The following is a 25529-nucleotide window of genomic DNA, read 5'->3' as shown; positions in this document are numbered from 1 at the left end:
GAATGCAGCTTCAAATAGGGGTGCTGTAGAATGGCTGGGTAGATGCTGTAGTAAGTAGTGACAGAATCTCTAGAAACTAAGAACGCTCTGTGATAATATCAGAAAGACTCGGGTAGAATTTGGCCAACGTGGCAAATACACTAAAGCTGACTGTTCATATAGCAGGAAGTGCTGTAGAGGAATTTTAGGGGAAGGCCGGGGCATGGTTGGTCCCTTACCTTGCTGAAGATGATGGAGGAGTTCAGCTGATGACATGCAGGTGACGGTGATTCCTGCGTTTGGTGCTAGCGCTTACTGGCAGCATTACTAAGGTGATGTTTTCTGAGTTATTACAAGAGCTTCCTGCAGACTCACAAGCTGACTCACACAATCAGATCATTCAGTCACTCAAAATGCACTTGCGTCAGGATTTCCTCCAACGCAGAGCTGTGTGTCTGGGGGAGGCAGGGAAGGAGCAGTCCCGCAGCAGCTGGTTTGGGAACCCATGCACACCTTCACTGAATCCTAAAGCAGCGGGCTCTGCTGCACTGCTTTAGCTTCCCCTGCATCACCTCTCCTGTTGCTGCTCTTCATCTGGTGATTGCTTTCTTCAAATATTAAAATACACAATGATGACTTGAGCATTCCCTGGAACCCCACAACACCCCTGGGTGAAGAGAAGCAGTCTGCAGTTATAGATGGTCTCTGAAGCGACTCTGCTTGTCAGTAAGAGAAACAAGAGGGGTAGAACTCAGACACTTGTGTGGATAACTAGGCTGTAGGAGGAGATGGAGCCAAATGTGACATTCTTGGTTCATTTTGTAGCCACAGGACTGATGGAGAAGGGATAGGGAAGGCAAATCTGCATCATTCTGTGCAGTCATAGTTCAGTTGCTTTTATCCCAAATGGACAGAGCAGCTCTTTCTGCATGAGGTGCTGGCACATACCTGAAGCACCTTGTGTGGATGTTGCGGTCTTAGCTTTAAATGTATTTGTAAGATCTCAAAATTCTGCAACTTGATGAGATTTTCATGTTGCTACATTGTAACTTTACAGAGATACTAGAGCTGTGACCAGCTTCTGAGAAACCCAATGTCAGCTAAAAGAACGCAAGAACAGAATGGGTTTCTGTGGCTTGTTGGCTACTGCAGAACAGGGTGGGCAAGATACCATACTTAATAACCCTCTTCCAAAGCTGATTTAACTGCCTTAGAATGATACCAAGAATTCCTCAAACTGAGAGACTTTCCAGAATTCTGTTCCCTGTGCTACAAACATCATACTTAGAAAAGTCTGAAAATGAACATCTGGTCCTCTGCACTTCTGTGACTCAAGGACAAATTAGCGGAATTAAAAGGCATGTTGTGGACTTACCAGTAAGTTAAGGATATCTTAGTTCTAGTAAACAATTTTTGTAAAGGAAGAAGAGGTATTTGGTTTCCATCTTCCTGTAATTCCAAAATATTTCTTCTTTGTTACCAGCAAAAATGAGAGAGGAAGGATCAGCCCTGTAATGAAATCCCCACCTTGCTCAGTCACATGAGTTTTTATAGAATATCTTAATCAGAGATGCATTTTCTCCCTTTCATTGTCCTCTTAACGACAGGAGTTGATCATAAATTCTCCTGGCTTGCTGGATGAGTCGAATCAGCCTTTTAGTGTGACCTGGACTCTTATACCTGCATGTTCTGTGATTCGCCTCTGCAGTGAAGTAGCAGAGGCGATGGGGAGGGGAAGAAGGGATGGAAAGCCTGACTGTGACAATCATATTCTTCAGTGAATAATGCATATTTAGCACTTTAGGCTTAGTTCTAGGGTCAATTTTGAGCTTTCTGCATTTCTGGTTTGCTGCCTTCAAAATGGGAAAGTGTCCACAGAATTTACTGAAATCTGGAGATAAAATCAATAAGTGAAAAATGCACCATTAGAGGAGCTGGTGGTGCCCTGGGGCATAGGCAGCCTCGGCTTCTTCTGTTTAGATATATGGTGAGCCTCTTAATTACATGCTAATATAATAGATTGCACTAATCCAGCTGCACCTGTGGAACATCATGAAAGCAGAGGGATGAGGTTATATGCAATCTTAATTTTAAAATCAATGCATTTCATAAAAATAAACCCTGATGCAAGCAGCTATTCCATACCATAGCCAGCAGCGGCATTTGAACCTGTAGACGCCTGTGTCTACCATAGGACCAACAAGACTGTCAACCCCCCACAGCTTGTGTGTGAGAGGGGCCGTAGAGCTCACAGGTGTCAGTCACAGTACATGGCAAGAGGACACGCTGCTGAGTGCTTGCTGTGACGTTCTGTAAATAACAACAGGGGTGGAATATAAGCATTACGTGGTTGCTGCATCCCAGTACAGCTGCCCTAGCAGCTTCCAGGTGCTCCCACTCTCAGGCTGTGTGGTAGCATCTGAGCTCATCTAGGCTGGTGGTAGTTAGCCAGCTGTTCGCTCTGACTGCAGACCATGGTAGGATGTGGTGCTGTTAGGAGGTTTATGTCTTTATGCAAGGTGAGTGGAATTTTGTACAACAAAGAAAAGGTGCTTTCCTAATGAAAATTGTTCTTTCTGCTGAATTTGAATAATCTGTTTGCAGACATGGAGGTGGGGGAGATGGTTGGCTTGGTTGCTTGCTTTTTTTTCTAGTAGTGTTGGCAGGTTAAATGCAGGCAGGTTGTTAATCTCTGTAGAAAAATAAGTTATATATATTAAAAAGAAGAACACTACAGAGGAAAAGGGAGCTCTTCAAAAATAATGGATGAGGCAGCAGCTTAAATTACATCTAACTTGCATGAAAACACTTGGTGGCTGATACTGTTGAGGTATTTTTTATGCAGATTGAAGTCTGTTAAGACTTGTTCAGGGTCTGACTGTTGCAAATGTAGTGGTATCTGACCTGGAGCTAAAAGAGCCTTGGAGGCTGTTGTTTCATAAATAAATAGTTCTTCTGAACTGGAATTGTTCAAATAGTCTGAATTGCAGCTCGGGGTGCTCGAAATGTGTTTCTGTATTTGAAGGCTGAAGGAAAGGTGAATTGCGTAACTTAGCTGGCATCCTGGATGAGTATGTACGAGAAAGTTAATAGATATGTTCTTAGCACTTGGATGATTCAATATGAGTAAGAACCCCAAACCATAAATCAGGCCCTGTCAGCATCTACAGTGGTTTTTATTCCTTTGGGGGGCGGCAGCCAGGGTGATGATAGCTCTGTCCTGACAGGAAAAGCTGACTTGGAGCTTTTTGTGGGGGTCACAATGATCTTTCCAACATTTAGAAAAATATCCAACACCATCAGTTTTTTTTTTTCTTCTTTTTGGGGCTGTATCATAGCACTTCCAAGTCCTGTTTTATTGGCAGAGTAATGGGGGCCTAGGGGACCTATGGAAGAGTTTGCACTGTCTGGGCTATTTTTAAAGGCAATGCATTCGTATGATAAAGAAATATCTCTGTATTTAAAAGCCTGTGGTCGAAGTATAAGGCAGAGAACTAGTCAGTTCAAGCTGAGGATGAAAAAAGTGGGCTTGTGAGTACCGCAGATATTGAGCAACTCCACATTTGCTGATCAGAAGGGGAGGGGGTGTGTAGCTTTGCTTCTGGCGGCACTGATTTGAAGCTTTCTGGACCAAATCAACAAAATGAGGCGGGCAGGAGTAGGTGGTGTTCGCCAAAGGCTGCTGTAGGAACTGAAGGGCGAAGTAGCTGGGCTGCTGCCTGAAGTCCTCTCATCTCATGTGAACATGAGAGGATTGAAAAGTGCCTCACTTAGATGCAAGCTTTTGCTTAAAAGTTACTGGGAAGCTCTGGGAAACTGCTGATCAGTTTGGACTTCAAAAAATGATAGAAACAATAATAAATGATGTATTAGCGGAAACTTGAATAAATATACTATGGCAGAGTTGGCTTAGCTTCTGGGGGGAAGTCACGCCTTACAAGCTGCCTGGAATCCCTTGAAAGGATCTGTTAGTGTGGACAAAGGTTGAGATAGACCACATGGCTTTCCAAAAACATTCAGCAAGGTCTTTCACCGCAAATTCTCAAGTAAGCATTTATAGGATCAAAAGAAAGGTCTTCATGAGGTTAAATAGCACTTGAAAAGCTCAGAGAGACAGTGTAGGAGAAGGTGGTCAGTTTTAACAGAAGAGATCTGCAGTGAAGCCCTTGACAGGTTTTAACACAAAGCTGCAAACGCTGGCTCAGAAGTTCCTGGAGTGCACGTTGTTGGAAGGGTGCTCTGGAAAAAGCATCGCTGCGTTTTGGTGATTCATCGCGCCTCCTGGGAGGGAGGTGTGCATTGCTTTCCGCTGACGATCCCGCAGCCACTCGCTCAGCCCTCGGCAAATAACCTTTGGGTGGCTTGTTTAAGCGGAATGAATCCCACCCAAAATTATTAAGTTTATTTCTATCAAAGAGTAGCATAGGGTGGGATTTTTGCAAATGCTTTGGGAGTTCTACTGCTGATGGCTTTTTTCACTTACATTCACTAAAAGTATTTTAGGGATATGCAAAGTATGGAGCATCATATAATTATCACAATTTCTAGTCACATTCAGGAAATGAAAACCATGTAGGACGGGTGGAGAATTCAGTCACATTATTCCTCTCAAATACTTTAGGAACTTCAGAGCATTCCTGGGATCCTTCAGCAGCAAAACCAGGTATGAGCAAGTGTGTTCCCCACTGTGTTGCCCCCAGTCACACATACCTCTGCAAGGCATCTGCAGATCCTGTTTCCTTCGGGTTCTCCAGTCATTCCTCCTACTGGGAACTTTCGGAGATCTGTTGGCGTCGGTGCAAATGAATGCGTCTTTCATGGGACACTGGCAGACCTTGTGCACATCAAGATCCAAACCACTTAAAAACTTAAGTCATTGATAAGGATACCGCAGTGGCATGTTTCTCTTCCTTGTGAGTGTCCTGTGGATCAGAGAAAGATAACAGAAAGGGATTTTCCAAAAAGACATGAGCTATTTGTTGTTTTGGTGTGGTTGGTTTCAGTATTTTTTTCTTTTTGCATTCTAAATAAGCACAATAGAATGTGGCTGTGCGTAAGCAGCTCCTTCTGGAATGAAGAAAAATGAAAATAATTGAGTGTTACGTTCTGGGTGCGATGAATATTTACTGAAAACTGTTTATTTGAACAGCTCTCCATTTGGTCAGAAATCAATCCAGAGCACAGTTTGTTATATTGGAACTCAAGGGCAAAACATAGGCATACAATTTAAAGTGAATTTAATTTATTCTGTAAAAATACAAGATGCAGTAAACAAACCACAAATAAATTAAGCAAGCCTAACACCTCTTTCAAAAGGAAGGCAAAACGCTAGCAGTGAATGCTGTTTTCACGCATTGTTTTTGTGTTTTACCTCGCAGAGCGCATTTGCAAATAATTGTACGGTTGTCTTGACCTGCGCAGCAGCTCTGCAGCATTTCTTATTAAAACGAGCAAACTGAATTTTCCATCCGTCGCGGGTGGGCCTGTGACAGAGGCCGAGGCGCCGCTGCCGCGGCCAGATGGTGAGGAGGGGCCGGGAGCCGCGGCCCCGAACTCGGGCTGAACCCCGGGCACGGAGCGGGGGCGCCGGGCCCCGCGCAGGCACAGCCGCCTGCTGGCAGCGGGGGACGGAGGCGGCCGGACGGGAGCCCACGGCTCGGTGTTCCCCACGGTGCTCAGGAGGATCGTCAGCCTGGCCGCGGTGTTTTCAGATGCTGGAAAGCCTGGGTAACTCTGCTGAGATGGTCACTCAGCCAACATTGACTTCTCCATGGGATTTCTTCTTAAACACACACACCACGTTTACCGGGGAGATGAAATGGCGAATAATCAGTCTTTAGTCTGTTATCTCCACACACTTCAGGGCTTTTTTCCCCTCTTTTTTTTTAAATTTTCTTTTTTCCTCACAGTTTATCTTTCCAGATTTTTGAGGATGTTTTCATTCTTAATGAAGCAGAAAACTTTTAATGTAGCTGTCACTAAAGGAAAAGCTCTTCTTAATTACTGATGGAAACTTCAGCCCCTGAAAGGGCACTTAGTATTTGCTAGCTAGAAAGTTCTCCACGGAAGAGAGAGTTCCTCCTTCCCTCTGAGCTCTCCCTCTGTTTCCAGTGAGGTGTGTCGGACTCTCCCAAAGTGTTGCTGTGACCTCGTCCAGTCAAATAACCCTGGCCAGTACTAGCCCAGGTCCTCTGTAGCCTGTGGAGGCACAGGGTCATCAGGCCACAGCCACCACCCTCTCTCTCCATGGTAGGAGAAATGCAGTGGGGTCAGCATGGGCAGAAAAAGACCTTATTTACCCCAGCTGGACCACACTGGTGCTGGGAGGTTCTGCACAGATTGGACTTGTCCTCTTTCTCATGCCAGGTGGCTTCAGCAGGCTCAGGGCTGGATGCTTTCAGTTGGTCACTGTCTCATGAAGTGCTGGTGATGTACAAAGCAGGAATTGCCCCAATACTTTCCAAAGTCTGCAACTGAATAGCTCTTTACTTAGTCAGGACTAAGTTATTGATATCAACATTGCCTGTTAGCTGCTCTGGTGTCTCCTCTTCTGCAGGAATCTAAGCATCTTCTCTTTGTGTCATCCTCTGCGGCTTTTGGAAAGAGTGGCAGGTGGGAATTTGGGAAACCTGATCTCCTTTTGTGAAGGTGTGCAGGTGCAAATGTGTATTGAATCCATAGCTTTGATCCACAGGAGGTGACAGTGGGACCATGCTGTCACCTCTGTGTCCTGCTGGTCCATGGAGGTGAACCAGGATTCATGCTACTCACTGCAGCACGTGAGTACCTTGTAGGAGTAACGGAGTAGTGAGACTCAGACCCATAAGAGACAGTTTGTTGTTTATTTCACCCCAAGGGCAGGACTTTGTGTCTGGTGGAGAGTTGCAGCTTGGTCACATTTCTTTATTCATAAAGCTCCATGACTTTTATGTTGGAACGACTGTCGAAGTATTCATTTCTTCTCCTAATGAAAGGTAGTAAGTTTTTCATTTTCTTTTAGGATATGGCTGATCTTTAGAATTAACGCCTCTAAAGACTGTCTTTGAGAAAGATAAATATTTCTCTTTTTGTAGAAAATGCCATTGTGTTGGAAGGGGCAGAATGGTCTTCTGTGGCTTTATTAGCCATGATTTAACTAGTTTTGGTAGAAAAGATGGATAGAAAATGCAAACCTATTCCTTTGTTTTCTTAACTTATTCTCTGGTTTGTGTTGTTCTTGTCTAGTGAAACACTACTAGGAGTCAGGAATTTCCTACATAGCAATGCAAACTAAAAAGGGGGATTACCAGCTGGAGTTGAGTTTTCAATCAAAATGGCAGAGATTAAGGCAACTTTTCCTTTCTTGGATATATGTCCTGCTATATACAGGAATGTCTTTTTATATTATGTCTTTATGTATTAGTAGTCAGACTCTGGCCCTGAATGCTGTGCTATTAAACTCTGGGGTATAAGATGTGGTCTCCAACTCTACATAAATAAAATCAAGTGTTTTAAAGTGAGTACTGAAATGATGTTGAGGGAGTTTGAGCTCAAGCACAGTGATGTCATTTGACCATTAAAAAAGAACAACTCTGAAATAATATATAATTGTGCAATAATTGTGTAAGGTATGATTGTGGAAGTACCTTTTGGATGGACAATATTTTAGGCAGCTGTGTTAACATCAAGTGATGATTTGGAGAGTTCTGTTTTGGGGGTTGATGGGGTTTTTTGTGGCTAAGTACCTATCTATGAGCTTACCAGACTGAGGTCTTTTGCAGTCCAACACGAAGAAGTATACATGGTTGAGAAGGTAGACATAGAGATAAAATCGGTTGGATTAAAATCCAAGAGGAGAAGACATAATTTTGTTGTTGTAATATCAACTTACAAGGAAATGTTTTTGCCATAAACTGTACTGTGTAAACTCATGTGTAGTCTCAGGCTGGAGCACCAGCTGTGTCTATCACTGGAAAGATCTAATTAACAATGCATGTCAGAGAAAATTATGACATAATTTATTCATGCCTCTTGGAATAGCAGAAATAAGGCTGAAATCCATGTGCCTATAAACAAAAGGGTTTGTCCTAGTGTGTGTCCTGTCCAAGGGTGCAATATCACAGTGATATAATGCCATTGCAATGGACAACAAAGAAAAAGCAAATTAAAGCATGCTGCCTAATTAATTGCACACTTATTTCAGAATTTAAAGCAAAAATAACTGTCAGAACTTGCAAGTTAAAGTGTGAGCAGCAAGTCCTGCAGTACAAAACCATCTTCCTGGCTCTTGTGCATTTGGGTGGGTGTGGGGTTGAGTTTGAAAGTGACTTGATCAAGCTTGGAGAAAGATGGCTAAAAATCAAGTTCCAGTGTCTAGCTGTGTTTTCTGTCAAGGGTTTTTTTGGTTGTTTTTTTTCAGTGAGTGTTTCAGGAGGGGAGACCGTCCAAAAGAAAACAAGGAGTCTCAGATTTAATGTCATATTTTGCAGCAGCTATTCTTTGGCAGGGCTCTGCGCTGGCGATAAAGCAGAAGATGAACAGGGCTTCTTCAAGCTGATAAAACATCGGGAGAGCCTTTACTCAGGGAGTCATTGCAAAGTGGTGTAAAGAAGCAAGCCAGCATTTCAAGCTGGATGATATTGGGGCATTTCTTGAGCTGGTATTTCTTGGCACAGTTCTGTAAGACACCAGTATAAAGCACTTGTGTTGCTGATCATTCTGTAGTTAAAAAAAAAAAAAAAAAAGTCAAATTACTGGAAATATGAAGAATACCATATGTGATAGTTTCCCGGTTAGTCTTGGTTTGCCTCAGAAATACTTCGGTGATGCTATGCTTCCAATAAACATTAATATAACAGAACACACTCTATTTTCAGCACTTGTGATGGTGACTCTCCTCTCAAAGCTCTCACTCTTCGTTGTCTGTGCTGGTGAAGTGGTTACGGCACTCTGCCAGCACCTTTCCTCTCTCACTCAACTGAAGGCTGCGATGACTAGTGGAGCTGGAAAAATAGAGATGGCATTTCTTGTTCATAGGGGGTTGGTTTTCTTGTTCTTGGATTTCACAGTTCTGGGTGGAAAAATTATAATGACCATTTGGTACTTTTGTTCCCTATGCTGAGTGAAACCAAGAAATGAAGTGCAATGTGAGAATGCTGAGGGAGCAATGTGAAAGGTTGAGGGAGCTGGGGCTCTTTAGCTTGGAGAAGAGGAGACTGAGGGGTGACCTTATTAATGTTTACAAATATATAAAGGGTGAGTGTCATGAGGATGGAGCCAGGCTCTTCTCGGTGACAACCAGCGGTAGGACAAGGGGTAATGGGTTCAAACTGGAACACAAGAGGTTCCACTTAAATTTGAGAAGAAACTTCTCAGTGAGGGTAACAGAGCACTGGAACAGGCTGCCCAGGGAGGTTGTGGAGTCTCCTACTCTGGAGACGTTCAAGACCTGCCTGGACACATTCCTGTGTGACCTCATCTGGGTGTTCCTGCTCCAGCAGGGGGATTGGACTAGATGATCTTTCGAGGTCCCTTCCAATCCCTGACATTCTGTGATTCTGTAATGCAAAAGTCAATGTATGCAAGTACTTTGAAAACTCTCAAGTAAAGGCAGGTTAGCTTTAATCCTCAATGGTTTGCCTTAGGGTATTTTTTCCTGTTCACACATATCTTTTCCTAGCATATCACAAACAAAGTTCACCTGGAGAATGGAATTCAAAATGTACTGAAATGCTTTCCCTTTGCCCCTCTTTTTCTGGTGGCCAATAGGTTCTTGATTTAGAAAGGGGTAAGTATTCTGTGTACTTCCAAACTTTCTCTTGTGTTAGAGATAACATGTTATCTAAGTTTTGCTCCAAAGAGATGATTAAAATTAAAAAGCGGATGAGACGGAGAGCAGAAAAACACCTCTTGGTGAAGTTAGAATTGCTCTGAACAATGTGCCCCAAAGAGAAATAAGATACATTTGAGCGTTTGCTAAATGTAACATGTACCAAAACTGCCTGCGGGTCAGAAGTGTTCAGTCCTTGTAGGAAGATACAAAACTGTGGTTACGGTGGCACTTCCGGTCCCTTATTCCAGTATCTGTCATCTGTGCAGAGTGCCAGTTGGCTCTGACCCTTCCACAACCAGGACAAATAGAGGGTGGAGGGAAGGGAAGCAGGAATATGCCAGCTTTGCAAACAGGAAACAGAGAAGCAGATTGAGCAATTTGGCTGGGAATATTCAGGAAATTTGCTGGCATATCAGGAAACTGGTTTGGCACACGCTAATCTTCATTGAGTTCTCGACCTGAAAAGAACATCCCTCTCTTTCAAGCACATTGTTATTTAATTATGTCTCTTTAGGAACCTGAATTTAATCCTCCTTGTCTGAAAAGACATTGTGGGTTATCCGGAAATTTAAATTATGATTAATTTTAAAAATAGTTAAATGTCAGTGTTTACTCATAGATAATTTGATAGAGAAGGTGTCAGGTGTGCTAGGTACAAATATAAGAGTCAAGCAATTGCACTACACTGTGTCCATTGAGGGTTTCTGGTAGGGAACACAGGCTGGAGGTAATACAAACATGAATATGAGTTTCTTTCAGTTTGGGACTCTGGAATATTTCTGTTTTAATAGTGTTCTGCTAAAATCAAAACACTGAATCTTTCCCAGCAAAGATAAAAATAGAAAGTAGGCACCCTCCTTCTTATACAGAAAGATAAACTGCAAAACAAGATTGTTCACAAAATGAAAAAAATCCAGTAAGAAGACGCTGACATTTTATTTGTATCTCAGAGCTGCTGCACTTCTGTAATAAGCAGCTGTTATTTCTCCTTCATTTTCCATGTAATTGATTTATTCTCGTGACTGGGAATGGCATGATGCAGCACAAACAAGACAAATGGCCTTTCTGCACAGTGGTCTCACCATGACTCTGACAGGTCGTTTTAAAGCCACAGTGGCCTCAGCACCTTTGGGGCTGTGCAAACTGTGCCACGAGAGTCCACCAGGAAGACAGGTCAAAATGTTCTTCTGCTCCTGTTACAATCCACATCATGTTTATTTGGGTCTGGAACTTGCTCTGTAGATGACACAAACCGATAGAGCAGAAGGCTGCACTGCTGTTCAGAGGGATCTCAGTGGGCTGGAGAAATGGCAGGCAGGAACCTCATGATGTTCACAGAAGTGAAGCACAAAGTCCTGCAGCTGGGGAGGAGCAGCCTTGAGCACCAGGACTGGCTGGGGACCCACCAGCTGGGAAGAGCTTTGAAGAAAAGGCCCTGGGAGTCCTGGTGGACACTGAGGTGATCATGAACCAGCAATATGCCCTTGTGGCAAAGAAGGCTAACAACACTCTGGCCTGCATTAGCAAAAGCATTGCCAACAGGCTGAGAGAGGATATTCTGCTCTGCTCATCTCTGGTGAGGCCACATCTAGGTTGCTGTACGCAGTTCTGGGTTCCCCACTACAAGACATGGACATACTAGAGGGAGCTCAGCAAAAGTCACAATGCTGAAGGGACTGGAGCATTTTACATAGAAAGACAGAGTGAGAGTGAGCTATTTATCTTGGAGGAGGTAATATTATCGGAGGAGATACAGGAGTAAAGAAGTTGGAAGTAGACTCTTCTCAGTGGTATCCTGTGAAAGGAGAAATGGTAATGGGCACAAGGTGAAACACAGGAAGAATACTTAGAAAAGACCTTTTGCTGTGAAGGTGATTGAACGCTGGAACAGGTTGCCTAGACAAGCTGTAGAGTTGCCAACCTTGGAGACATCCAAAACCTGACTGGATATAGTCTTGAGTGGCATGCTCTGGCCACCCTCTGAGCAAGGGAATTGGACTGAATGATCTCCAGAGGTCCCTTCAAACCTTGACAGTTCTTGGATTCTGTGACTGATATCCTCATCTTTAGAACACACAAAATCGTACTCTTGATGGTATTTGATATTTACAGTACTACTGCATCCAGGAGCATCAACCAAGGCTATGTGTCCCAAGGAGCTGTCAATACGGGTAGGCAAGGCTTTAGACCATGAAAAAGAGGGGAAAGAAATTGATTTGGTGGAGGCAAGCTGCAAGCCATATCTTCCTCATTCCCTGCACAGTGCTCTATTCACAAGCCCTGACCCCCTTCCCCTCTTTCTTTTTTTTACCCCCAAGTATGCTCTGGATTTTGTTTCAAGGTCTGCATGGGTAACGCATGAGACATGAATGCACAGATCTCACTTGTTATAAATATACTAACACTGAATGTACTTCTGAACCAAGTTTGCCCTCTATTCAGCACTTTGGGGAAACAGAGGTACATTCATTCTGCGAGAACCTCTTCAAAGATCTATTCACAGCCACTCATGGGAAGTGCTACATCTCTGGGCATGTGGGAGAGAAAAAGCACTTTAATTGAATGCATGAGTAACTGACTGGCTGTCTGATTGTGACTGGCCTCTGTACGAGGACAAGGTTGCACATGGTCTGCTGGGAGCATGAAACCACTGCTGGGCCACCCCATTCTCTTCTCTATGGGCTTCCCAGTAGACTGGGCACTGCAGAATGAAAACAAATCTCTGCCTGCTCTTTCAGAGCAGCCACAGGAGCTGAAAGCTCAGCCCCGTGCAATATAGAGCAGTTGATATTCTAAAGGACCTCTTGAATATGGCTTCTCTCTACGTATAGAGGTGTGAACTGTAGGTACCCAAACAGAGTTGAATTTTTTTAGATTTGTGTAGGAAAGTGAAGTTCCTGAAATGCTGGGAATTAAGACTAGTCTGGGGCACAAAACTAGTGTGAAAAGGAAGGGACAGTTTCACGGGTTTATGCAGCATTCTTTTTGACTGTTTGTTTCTATAGGTACCAGCATACCCTTTGGTCTGTTTGTTTGAAATGGACAGGTGTGCTCAAGAGCAAAGTTTGGCTTTAGTTTCCCTACAGTGCTGGGCGATGTTATTCTGCTCTGTAATACATATGCATGACTCTTGCTCTGTAGATGTGAAAGAAGTCACAAGTCAATCTTTAATTTTAAATATGGACTTCAGTTTCACTCACTTTGCTTGCTTGCTGTAGAATACGTTTCGTTTTCTGTTTTGCCATTATTAAAAGGTGATCTACTCATGCTTTCCTAGAAAAAACCCTGATGAGTCATGACTAATAACACAAAGCATCCATAAAGAAGGTTAAACAGGATGGGCAAAAGCATTAGAGTACCCAGGGATGCACTTATGCTGCTCATGAAAAATATACAAATCTGCTTCAGGAGATTTGATAAACATTGATTTGCTTGTAGTGAGCAACGGACAAAAAAGCAGCTCCCCCCCCTCTTTTTCTGCAAAATGAAAGGAACTGATGTAATTGTTCTAAATTCAGTACAATGAAGTGCTATCGGGCCAGCGCCAGCAGTGTATTTCCTGCCAGTGTCTGCTCCTCCAATCAGTTTAATTATGAGCAATTGTTTGGGTTGTGCTGCGAAGAAATATTAGAGAATGGAAAAAAGAACATACTTCAGGTCCTTATTTTGCAACTGATTCATGGTTTGGCAGAAACCATTAACTAGATTTTATGCTTTACAACACTGCAATAGTGTCAGTGAGGATCAACCATGCCATATAAGCACATACAGCACAAATCCACCGTTTATTTTGACAAGGTTCTAGTTGAAGCATTTGAAAAATGCTGAAATAACATCAGCTATTGACTAAAGTTTTTGGTTAATTGTGTGGCTGCTTTTACCCAAAGGATCTAAGCAAGCTATGAAAAATTTGGCTATTGTTAATGCCTTCTATGTTTATCTGTCATGTCAAACTTTGGTGATGATTTTTCTTTGCTTGACACACATTTCGTGTCTTGCTGCTACATGCAGAGACAATTTGTAATCCTAGATTGGTTCTTTTGGAGGGGCAGACTGGAGGAAGATGGCTCTTTCCCCAGCTTGCAGCATCCTTCTTCTGACAGTTTGTTTTCCTTGGGATGCCCACAACCTAACTGAGCTCACGGGGGGTAAATCCTGATTGAAGTGTCCCTCAGCTTCTGTGGAATGGTTTCAATGCAGACTAGATAGGGCAGCTACTGGGCAGTGCTTCTGTGCTGAATGGTCACAGTGTGGAGTTCTTGCAGGATAAAACCCAAAATGACAATTATTGCTGCTCAGCAGCCTGGTCAGCCCCCAGGACAGGAGCCAGCTGGGCATGGAGCTCCGTTCTGGAGGGGAGAAGGTCTTCACATTGCTGAGGCTTATGTAGCCACCCTTGGTGTCATTCCTCTGTGAGCAGATGATTTTAGATGTCAGGCATTGTCAGATAATACTTATCAGCAAACTGGCAAAAAAATAATCCCTCGGAACACAGAAAATGAAGAATTTATAACACCTGTGGCAAGTGTTAATTTTCAGGAGTTCATGTCTGGATCTGATATATGACATGCTGCAACAGCATGCTCCCTCCAGGAATGTAACATAAACTAGCCTGATCTGGACCCTGTTTCAGCAGAAAGCAAAACTTGTGCTTGTTTTCACATTCGCTAAGAAAAAATGTTGCGGGTTTTTCCACTCTAGTGCGACTTGCGTATGCTCCTATGTTTTCTGATACCAGAATGAATCTTGGATAACTAACACGTCTCTCCTTGCACCATGTAATACGGGATTAAAGCAAACAAATTGGGTAAATGCTGCAGGTGGCATTGTATATCCCTGCCAGATTCTGCTGTCTTTACATTCAGTGTGTTTCTTAGATGTAGTTTCAGCCTGCAAAGTTCAAGGAGTACAAGGATCCAGCTGTTTGTAAAAACAAAGGGATCCAGCTGCAAATCATCCAAGACTTGGGCTGCTCTGAATCTTGTTAAAATGTGAGCAATGGTAATTTCTGCCAATGAAGTTCTGAATTTCAACAGAGTTCAGAAATAATAGTTAGAGGAACTGAAGTTCTGTGTTTGGATCCTACATTTAGTACTTTTGTTTATCTGTTTAGCCTGAAGATAATTTAAAATGGAAGAGAATGTATTTTGCCTGACAGGGTGCTGCACCGTGATTACCTAAGTGTGGCTGGGAAAAACATTTTGCATTAGGAAGCCGTGTTTCCTGTAAATAAGAAATCCTTCCCTTGTAGAGCTGTTACAGAAGGAACAGTAATGTGGTTGCTGTAGGAAACAGGGACTGGGGAAACAAAACTGATGTTTGGAAAAGTAAGATCAAAAGCATAATGGAAGATAAGGATATAAGACCATGTGATTTGTTGTAGATGTTACCAGGGAAGAGCAGAGATTAAAATCACACTATCCTAGATCAATTTAATAGAATAAAACCATGAAAAAGGATTTTATTCTAGTCACTGACATAGCTAATGAATAATGGCAGAGGTGGGTCTCATAAAGAAATTTCCATTACCAGTGATGTTTTTAAACATTGTATTTTGACAACAGTCTAAAAATAAGATTAGTTATGTTGCCAGATTTATAACTGTTTTTATTTTTCCAGCTGTATTCTTAGAGTTACCCAGGAAAGTGTTGATTTGAGAGCACGGCTGTGATCTGCTCTGCCACTGTCGCCTTCTTCTGCTGTACCCCCAGAAATGGTACAAGTAAGAACAAAACTTAACTGAGTCTTCCACCAGCCTCATCATACAGCCTAACATCACTTGCTGATCGTAAGCTTTCTGCCTCATGGAAAACTGTCCTCCTGAAATCCTCTGACTGTTCAGCGTTGAACCTCGTCTTTCGCTGTACTGCCCTATCACTGAGTTATGTGATATCCTCACACCTCTTTGCTTTTGTTTGTGGTAAGCTGCTTCTTTTTCTCTACCGTTTATGAGTACATTGAAAGGCACGGTCCCCTGCAGGAACATAACCTCCACTGTGAAAGCTGTATTTTATTTCTATTAATTTACAGTAGACAAAAGTCTGGAGACATGCTGATACTTTCTCTTGCTCTTCCCTTGTGCCTTTTTCCTTGCAGTGCCCTCAGCACAGTCACCCAGTGAGTGAGCCCCCTTGCCAAACATGGTCTTCCTACAAGGGGGGTCTCTGTTAGACACCCTGCAGCAGAAAGCAGCAGCCACCTTTACAGGCCTCCACAGGCTGGTCCTTTCCACCCAGCCTATTTGCCTGAAGTGAGCGAGATTTAAGCTCCAGGGAGCTGTGGCTCTGGCTGTGCCTGGCCAGCTCGTACAGCCCAAAAGGAAGATTAATTGAATGGAGCTGGCAGCGTTAGCTGCCGCTCAGACGCAAACTAATATCTCTGTGCAGCCCGTTGGCCTTACAATATAAAATCAAAAGCTTCTCTGTTTTCATATCCTGTCTCTGACACCAGCCAACAGCAGATGCTTTGGCTAATGATGTTTATACCCAGGCCATCTTGCTGGGAGTCACCCACTGGTATTGCTAAAAATGACAATTTACTCTGCAGTACATATATGACCTTAAACTTAAGACCCACAGAAAAACAAAACAATACTACACAGTATATTACACAACAGTGTTTGAAAGCTCTGGGTACTGCTATAATAGAAATTATCACAAGCTGACACCTATTGCAAATTATCTGTTTTCATTTTTTTTCCCTCAAAAATAGTCTGTGTAGTGCCCTTAAAGTCCTCTTCATGGACCTCTCAATTCATCTCTCACCTCAGGCTGTTGGCTGGAATGTAAACTCTGCAAGAAAGATTGGCTTCACAGTTTCTGCGTATTTTTAGTGTTCTGAAATCTTCTGGTTTTATAATACTTCTTTGTTGGTCAGGCTACTTTACCCTGCAAATCTATAAATAAAGACCAGAAACTTTTTAGGTCTCTCAAGTGTTCTTATCAGAAAAAATATGTATTACTACATGAATAGTAAAAACACAGTTCATTCTTTTTCTAATTATAGAGCAATTTTCCACAGCCTGAGCAATGGAAATACTTGTCTGAAGGAAACTTATGGTTCTGCTTTTGGGGGTTACTGGCTTTGAATTCAAATTCAGCTTCTGCCATCTGGTTAATTTTTCTGGTTTGCCTCATGAGAGGAGTTCTCCTTTTGTTTGCAACCTGCTGTCTAGCTGAATATGTGAAAAATGTGAAGATGGACAATTTTATGGGATCACTAACAAAGTCTATTTCTAACCAGGACTTTTCTTCACAAATGTGGATTTAATTTTTTTTTCTTATATCTATTTTTTTAAGTTCATACCTTCTCTCTCTACTGACTTACCTTGTTCTGGGATGGTTCCTGTCTAAACTGAAAAAGCTAAAGCATTACAAAATATAATTGCTATACTTTTTAGGTGCTAAGTGCAGATGAAAGTACTCTAAGTAGTCTTTAGCAGTCCAAAATGATCGTGGTTATCTTCTGTTATTTATTGTGGCTCTATTCAAAGATGCTAAATGCAATCCTGCCCTGCCTGGGCACGGTGTGGTTATTCCATGGATTATCCAGCAGTGTTGGCTTATCTATGTGGATATGACAGCTGGTGGTCAATCCAACCTTTCTGCCAGAAGCATCTTCTAAGCACGAATCCAATGGGCGTGCAGACAAACCTGAGAAATCTGCCTCTTTGATAGACTCCCACTTTTTTCTTGACATCCGAAGGACTGAGATAAAATTGCCACAGCAGCCTCTGCACCAAAAAACAGTGTGATGGTGGCGGGTCATGACCACTGACTGCTGGGACTGCTCTGTCCTCTCTGCTGGAGTCAGATCACAGTGGTGTTGGACTGAGGATCTGACCCAAGTCTGCTCCTGAGGTTAGAAAAGAAATAACAGATCTCAAGGGAAATAAAGTTTATACTCTACAAATTTCAATGGCTGATTATTAATTATTGGCCACTACAAAGTCTAGAAAAATGGTACCTATTTAGCTTTGCTGTGTGTTCAGTGAATGACCTAATGCTGTGCTATTTCTGCAGTCCTCCTGCTGCTGTTTCTAATGATATTGTATGGGAAGTGATTTTTTTCTACCACAGGTGCCACAGATACTCTGCTAAACATTAATTAGGTACTGATTACTGTTAAAAACAATGCAGAGTACTGGGAATAAGGAAGGAGGTGGGATACTCATAGGAGCTTGGAGATTTCTCTGCCATATCTACCTCATGCTGAAGAAGAATTCTTCCATGCAGGAATTTAAAAGTAAGTAGCATGAAACTAAGCTATACAAAAAAACCAAAAACCGAAAAATACCTGGAAAGATAAAATATATATATACAATATGCCCAGTAGCCTGTTTGAAGCAGAAAATACCCTGTTCAGGCTGTTCTTTAGAAAAACTGCAATTTAGGCTGTGCAGCAGGGTGGGTTGTAGAAAAGAGTAACTACTGTGAATGACCATGAAGGGCAGAGAGTAGCAAAAAATAGACTGTGGGGGACGTGGACAATGTAGCTCATGTCTCAAACCCTCTCACGAGGCTGAAGGTCAAGAGCTGTAAAGAAGCCCAGTCGGTAGAGGAGGTTAGCTTGACAGAAGCATCCATAGATGGTAATGAAAGGAAGCAATTAGACCAGCTGCTCTCATGGTATGCTGGTGTGTTTTCCAAGAACAACGAAGAATTTGGATGACAGGATTGAGTGCAGTGCTGTTCTTTGCTACCAGAGGGTTGAGAGCAGAACCACTCAATGCTAAACCACTGAATGCTCCTGGGAAGCTGTGCTTATGCTGGCTGCCCTGACATCTTGGAGCTGGGTAGAAATGTTAAATTATGGGTGGGGAATGGTCCGACTGTGCATCCTATGGTGCTTTTGGCATCCTTAGTTACCTAGACAGTTTTGTGTTCATGAGTGGTTTCAATTGTTGGTGTTGATACACTTGCTGCCTTTGAAGGAGCCTGTTAGCACAGGTAGAGTGGCACCACCAGCAGCTTTCAGCATCTCTTTTGGACAAGAAGTGGATCAGCTGTTTGTGTATTGTACCCACACACGATAACAACCCCTAAGTGGGCTACAGGCCAGAGCTTCTCTTGTAACTGCTTCCCATCCCTGGAGGAGAATGGCTGGAAGCCTGCTGAGGTGTGCACTGAACCCCCTCATCCACAGGCAGCACTGCGCACTCTGTCCGCACCTTGGCTGCTGCCTGCGGAGACAGGGGTTGTTCCACTAACACAGTTTTAGCACTCTGGGTGCATTAACCTGGAGGCTCTGCCAGCCTTGGGCAAGCTGCACACACCTATGTGCTGCTGGAGGAGCCTGCTCCAGCCCAGTGCTGGCTGTGCTGAGCCCTGCCAGCTCCACAAGCCATTTCAGTGTCTATGCAACACACTCCCTTTCCCTTCTACCCACACATACACTACCTAGGGTTTTCACTCTTCTGAGCAGTCCTTCATTTCCTTTCTCTTTTTTGAAGGACGTGTTGGGAACAGACATTTTAGAAGGATGTGTTTCAACAGGCCAAGGGATAATGGTTTTAAACTGAAAGAAGGGAGATTCAGGCTAGACATAAGAAAGACTATTTTTACAATGAGGATGGTGATACACTGGCACAGGTTGCCCAGAGAGGTGGTAGATGCCCCATCCCTGGAGACATTCAAGGCCAGGCTGAATGGGGCTCTGAGTGACCTGATCTAGTTGAAGATGTCCCTGCTCATGGCAGGGGGCCTGGACTAGATGAGCTCTGAAGGTCCCTTCAGACCCAAACTGTTTCATGATTCTATGAGAATTTAAACCACTAATCTTTGTGTCAACCTCCAGATGACTGCAAATCTCTTTAATTAGGTGCAAGACCTGAGTCGGTTATCCCTGCAGTGCTGCCTACATGCTCACCTCTGTTCTAATTTTGGAAGATCTTTGTACACTGTGTATGAATTTAATGTAGTTTCTCTAAAGCATGGAAGAAACAGCTAGTATTAGAAGAAAAGATTGTAAATCTTGTAACTGAGCCAGTTTCTAAAGTCAGGGTGCAAAGGTATGCAACCATTTAAAAGCAGAAATCTAACCTGCTCCTGGGGCAGCCTGGTACAAACCAGTTGCTAAATAGTGTTGATGTTAATGGTGTGACTAAGGCAGGTACATGCTTCTCCCTTCCACAGGGATCTTTCCTCAGCATCCTGCTTGCTAATTCTAAACATTGACTCAGGCCCCTCATTAAGCTCCCCTTAGAAATATGACCAAGACCAGAGAGACCACAAATTTGAACTAGACCAGAAAGTAAGTAGTACAGATATTGAAGGAACTGAGAAGAAAACAGACACGTGGTGAATGAGAAAATGGAGAAGCTTGTGGTTTTGATGCGAGGTATCAAAAAATTTGGCTGACAGGTGGAAGCAGTTCAAGTGATAAATCTGCCTTTTCATAAGGGCAAATGAAGATACTTTAAGATGTGAAATGTAGGTAGTTTTCTGAGTTGCAGCATTAGTTAGTAGCAGGTAATATCCTCAATAGCCTACATATTGTGAGGAAGAGCAGGTTGGTTATTAGGTATTGCTATGCAGATTCTGTACACTTTTACATCCCCAGGAAGAAGGAAATTTTGGAGATCAGTCAGAAGAAGAAGAATGAAGAAAGAGAAACACTTCACAAGCTTTTTAGACCTGGGCTGGTTGAGACAAACACGTAGTCCTTGGGGGATGATGATGCCAGATTGCACAAGTCAGATACCGCTCTGAGAAAAAGTTTGGTAGGCACTCATAAGCCAAACTTTAGAAGTGCAATTAGATGTTAAATTTAATGCCAAACAGGAAAAAAAAAAAGAAAAAACAGGAGAACTGCAAGCTGTGGAGGAATTTTTGCAGATCTTAGTATTGAAGAAAGGTAATTAAAATGTCAACCAGTGAAGAGGTTTTGTAGATCCTGCCAGAGTCCACTAGATAATTAGGCAGAGCAAATAATTAAATGTCAGTCCTAAACCACACATTATACTATTTTCCTCTCTGTGATGGTTATAGTGACAGTCATTTAGTAATCTTACGTTTTTCCTCACAAAGTCAGGAAACTTAAGATATCTGTTTCAGCATACACATTTTTGTGTAAAAGTAATTTTACTTGTACTTCCTACTCCTCAGTTTTCCTGTTGGTATAATTTTTAACAATGGATCAATAACTAATTTAGTGGTCTAGAAGTTAGTTTAAAAAAAGGCAAACCCACACACAAGAAGTGCTGTAATGGCAATAGAAATACTCTAATTTGCCACTCACAATGGATTGAAATAGTTTGCTAGAGCATTTTGTACATCACTATAGGTCAGCTTAAATTCACTAGCAAGTCTGTATCATCTAATAAGAGGCAACATTTCTTAATCCTACCCTGGCATCTGGCCTCGTCTCCTACACAGAACCATCAGATTCCTGCCCTGGGAGTCCATTCTACACCCTTGAACTGTCGCGGTAACATCCCAAATTGTATTTTTCCCTTGTGAAATCCTGGGAAAAAAAAAAAAAGGAACAGAGGAGTTAAAAACTGCAAGTCCAGCACTGAGATGTATGGAGTACCCTATAATGAGATCTCTGAAGTAACTGTTTTAGTATTAAACATATTGGTGAAGTTTCAGATGTGATTCTGTGGACGCTGCACTTTCAAGAAAGTGTGGAGCAGTTGGACAGCATCCAGAAGCAAACAAAAAGAATGGCAGAAGTTTAAAAAATTGTGCCCTATGAGTTGAAGGCACTGGGGTTGTTTAGTCTAGAGAAAAGATGACTGAAGGGAGGTGTGATAACAGTGTTTGTTAAAATATTTCAAAGGATGCTCCAAGGAAGAAGGGAATAAATGATTTGCTGCAGTGGGCAAAGTGCAAGAAGCAATGGTCTTAAATAGCAATAAGGGAGATTTCTGTTAAACTTTAAGGAAACCCAAATTGTTTTAATAATAAAAATAGCCAAGTACTGGCGGTTCTTGAAAGGAGAAGAGGGAGGTGGTAGGACCCCATTATTAGAGTTCTATAAAATAAATGTCTATACACACATACTATGTATGTAAATATATAAACACTCAAAGTTTGACTGGAAGGGTTTATTCCAGTGGGGAGCTGTGGTGAGCAGCATAGTCTATTATGGACCCTTGAGGATGACCATTCTTCCACCATGACGTGAACAGAGCTAATGAGGAAAGGGTAGAAGCTGTTGCTTGTCCCATGTAGGTGGTTTCAGTCGCTCAGGGAGTGATACCTGGATTTTGGTAAGGCTGAAGAGGGGCTCTAGGGCTTTGCAAAAGGAGGAACCTGAATGCAGGCCTTGGGCCACAGGCAGGTGTCAGCTCTGTGTGTGCTGCTGGTCAGATGCTGCTGTTCAAGATAGAAATTACCTTGCCTTGAAGCTTTCAAGGTAGTTTCTGGAGTCCAGCTTCTTTCTCTTGTCTTTTGTTCTCCAAATGCTTCTGTGTGCTCATGCCAGGGCACCTGGCGCACCCTGTCCTGCTCCTGTGTACTTGCCTGCCTGCCTTTCATCTGTCACTGATATCCCCTGGGCAGTAAAGTCCACTTCAGCCACCTCCCTCCCTTGCCAGCATCCAGGTCCTCTAATCAGTATTTCGTGCCATAGATGTTTCTCTTGAAGTTACACGCTTTCAGTGCTCGATGTAGTTTTTCTACCTGATGTTGGTTTACAGTTTGGGCAGTACTGATGTCCCATTGTCCCCAGAATATCTCCTTTTAACTGCCACTTTCTGTCATACTTAAGAATTATCCTGAAATTCATGTGCATGGGACAGCTGTCAGAGGCTGGTGGAATTGCTTTAAGGTATAAGCCTATCTGCCTCATTAAATAACCAGGAGAAGCTAGCTGCAGCTTTCCTTCAAAAAGCTCAGTCATACCAACAGCAGAAGATTAGGGTATAAATAATCCATTTGGCAGGGTTAATACAAAACCACCTCTCTGTTGCTTTGCTCAGCACTTGTTTTTCATCAATTTTCTTAGTTACGCTGCCTCACTGCCTCTGGCACCCACTACGCAGTTTCTATTTTGGGAAGCTCCCTGAGTGACTGCTCTCAGGGGACCATAAGGTTATGGGGCTTTCTTTTAAAACTAGATTTGTTCCTGGCATGCCCATAGCATGGTAAGCAAATTGAGATCTCATTCACCAGCTGCACTTTGGAGTCACACAGGTCTCACAAACAGGTCTCAGCAGCTATATGTCACATAAGGTAGGTGCATCCAGAGTTCCCTTTCTTCCTCGCAAGTGTCTCCTAGCTGTCTGAGAACCTCTATCTAAAAAGCACTCTCTGATGTTGTGTGTGCTCCCTGGAGTTTTATTCTCTAAGCCTCACGGATCAGTACAAATTTAAGGAATGAAGCTTTCCTTCTTTTCCTCCCTTCATGTCCTCAGAGCCAGCCCTGGCCATCTGGCCACATGCCTCATGGCTTTTAGCCCCAGCAGGGGGCTGAGACAAAGGAGCCATTCTGCAGTTCAGCCTTCGAGCCCATACAAAGGGGCTAGAGAAGCATCTCTACCTCCCTCCCTTCTGGAGGCGTGGGCCACCATTTAGCATATGAGGCCCCTGCAAAGCTGGCGTTGTGTCCTGTTCCTCCGCTCACCCTTCCGGGCCTCTGGCTTCTTGTTTCTCTGCACATAACCACACCATTTTTCCCAGCTGCAAGGTGTCTCCCTCCCAGCCATCATTCACTCCCTTGCTTGGCAAGCTGCTTTTCTCTTTCCTCAGCTGCAGCTTTTGCCATTGCTGCATCTAATTCAGGAAATGGAGCCCAGGGCAGGAAGATGCTGCTCTACCAGGGCAGGAGCCCTGGCTGCCTCCCAGACCCAGACCTCCCTGTCCCTGGACCTCCCCTTGCCATACAGGCAAACTCTCTTTTTCTGAACAGAACCGTGTCGTGTTGCCCAAGAATACAACAAATGCAATATGTGTCTTATTTCTGCCTTATTTACTGCTTGACTCTGTGCTCTCCATGAACTGTTTATTAAGACGTAGTTGTAACTAATGTATTTTCTTTCTAGCAGGTTTAATGTCTCACTGCAGGAAAAGAGTATAAAACACCCTTGTGCTAAATTTGATGGTATTTCTTGGTTTGTTTCCTACAACTGCAGTTACATGGATAGTTATCTCAGAAAGACTCTTAGCAGATATTCTGTGTTTGTGCTGGAAAATCTCAGGTAGAAATATAGGAAAGCTTGTGATGTCAAGCGATCATGTACAATTAGACTTTGGTTTATTTGTTCTGGGCCCACCAGACTTGCTGTGTTCTCCCAGATGAACTTTCAATCACATACACAGTCAATTTGCTATGTCACAGGTCAAAGCTGTTGCTCCAAGTAAGCTGCATGCTACCCTGATAAAAAATATTAAAATAGAAATGAGAAATACAAGAGCGAGAGACGGGGACAAGGAGATGAGAGGAGAGTAACAGGCATTATTTCTTTTGCCTATGTTTTTGGATAAGGTGGAGGTAATCTGGTGTTTTTAGGCAGGGAAGGTATTAGGAAACCAGGCCAGGCAATAGCCAAGGCAAGGGACACCACGGTGTGCAGTAGCCAGGCTTCCAGGTGTGAAGAAAATTGGTGTTGACTCTCATCCTGGTGGTATAAATGGTTTGCTTTTCAAGAGTGTGAGAGAGTTACTGACCCTTCAGTGGAGCTTGGTGCTAAACAAGGTCCAGAGTTAAGCAGGCAGCCTTGTAGCAGAAGCTGGGGAACAGGCTGTGAGCAGGATGGGGCGTTTCCCCCCCGCCCGAGGGGACGCCAGTGAACCTGGAAAGGAAGGACAGGCTCAAGTGTTTGCAGGGTGTCTCTCCAACAGCCTTGGAGAGACAGTTCAGTCCACGGAGCACGGGCTGCGAGATGTTTTTTAGCAGCTGTGAACCTGGTTATTGTGTGCACTGGGCCACTCCTTCTCTTTACTATTGTTTTACTTTTCCGGCTTTGTTCCTTTCAACATCTCCACCTGATCAGGCTCCATAGCAATTAATATGACTGTAAACAACCACTTAAGACAGCTCCATATGCTTTAGAAATAATACCAATGTTTTCCAGTTGAGAACAACTGTGTTGGATGAAGCTTGCATGGATTGTCCTCCTGCTCTTCAGCAGGCCTTCATGACCTCCTGAACATCACCGTTATGGGTCAGTTATTCAGTCAGTCCTTGCATAGTGTAAAGCAGAGCAGTTTTCTTTTGGAAGATTTCTGTTCTGATGCTGGTGCTTGCTTCATGAGCACTGTACTTTCTGTAATTACAGTAACTACAACATGTGTCAGTGAAAATAATGTGCCAGAGCCAAGTGCAAGCATCAAATAGAATTTATATGTATGTACAGGTACTTTGTGCATTGTAAACATGTACTACATACCATTATATCCTGTCTGGGTAAGTATGTCTTATACATAGTTCATATAGCCCCAACAGGAAGTTGGCAATTTGTTTTATGTCAAGATATCCCACTTTAGGAGTTTATTAATTTAAGAATAATGCTGTGTAAAATTCTGCTCTCCTCTCCCACCCCTGTCAGTGCTTTCCGCTTTCCTGGTTGAGATCCCACCTCTCACTTGAAGATGTCCTGTCTCTTCTGTATTATGTATAACTGAGCTATCAAGACGTGTACCTTCTCCAAAGATTCAGCTGCCAGCTCCCTGGAGCTAGCTGTACGGCAATCCTGCAGGAAAGCCCCGCAGCTTGCTGCATCCCCCTGCTGGACTCTCCGCAGTTCAGCAGTTCTGTTGCACGATGGTTTTCTTCACTTTCACTGTCTGCAGTC

At 43.1% G+C, this 25529-nt stretch overlaps 1 long non-coding RNA gene across 3 annotated transcripts in view; it reads left to right on the top strand.

The window, feature by feature from the left end:
* Positions 1-2359: 2359 nt before the first annotated feature.
* The window catches only part of LOC110362084 (uncharacterized), a 40726-nt gene continuing 17556 nt past the window's right edge, over positions 2360-25529 (top strand). For 2 of the 3 annotated variants that reach the window (XR_010471168.1, XR_010471167.1), the window contains exons 1-2: positions 2360-2498; positions 15410-15512. This is a non-coding gene — a long non-coding RNA (uncharacterized LOC110362084). Of the gene's footprint in view, positions 2499-15409; positions 15513-17896; positions 18035-25529 lie in introns of those variants that run through there. The other variant, XR_010471169.1, reaches the window with a different exon arrangement.

The sequence above is a fragment of the Columba livia genome, chromosome 3, assembly GCF_036013475.1.
Source record: "Columba livia isolate bColLiv1 breed racing homer chromosome 3, bColLiv1.pat.W.v2, whole genome shotgun sequence".
Lineage (NCBI taxonomy): Eukaryota > Metazoa > Chordata > Aves > Columbiformes > Columbidae > Columba > Columba livia.
The sequence above is the reverse complement of the archived record's forward strand: the minus strand, read 5'-3'. Positions and strand labels throughout refer to the sequence as shown.